This window comes from Lupinus angustifolius, chromosome LG03, assembly GCF_001865875.1.
Source record: "Lupinus angustifolius cultivar Tanjil chromosome LG03, LupAngTanjil_v1.0, whole genome shotgun sequence".
NCBI classification, from domain to species: domain Eukaryota; kingdom Viridiplantae; phylum Streptophyta; class Magnoliopsida; order Fabales; family Fabaceae; genus Lupinus; species Lupinus angustifolius.
This window is the reverse complement of record NC_032011.1, coordinates 6,037,605-6,038,242: the sequence shown is the minus strand read 5'-3', so window position 1 is coordinate 6,038,242 and position 638 is coordinate 6,037,605.

Genomic DNA, 638 nt, shown 5'->3' with positions numbered 1-638 from the left:
CCCAATAACCTAGTCGGAAATAAATCAAGAGTACAGGTCTCATACTAAGCCACTTTGTACGCACCAAAAAGCATTTCATAAGCCAATTGATCAATAAGTTCCATTGGAACAGTCCATAATAGGACGGTGTCGTAACAAACGCTTTCTGGGCATCCCTCTCATTGATCCAGATTGCAAAGAGGGGTTGTTAGAGATCGTCTAGTTTGGCCTGTGAGAACTGTCCGATCCAACAGGATATCCTCTCCTAGGAATACAAGGGACTCACATCACCTAGATTCTCCCTCAAGGCATTGTTGATGAATCACCGTCCAACAACGCCGTCCCTCTCAACATCACGGTGCTCTAAGTCATCCCGTCAATTTCCTCTCCACTACTCCATTATTAACCATATGCATTTGAACACTAACCGCAGTTAGATGATTAAATCTTTTAATCATTATTTACCATGCTCGGCCCACCTTAAGTCATCTCCCTCAGGAATGCTTCTTGTGGGTCCCGATCGTACATTAACACGTAATATAAAGGAAATACATCCTACCACTATGACCATCGTTGAATACCCTGGACGGTCCCAAACCAAGCCTCTTACGGTCAGCCGATCTCGCTACGTGGTATCCTGGGTTCCTTTCTGGGCAGTG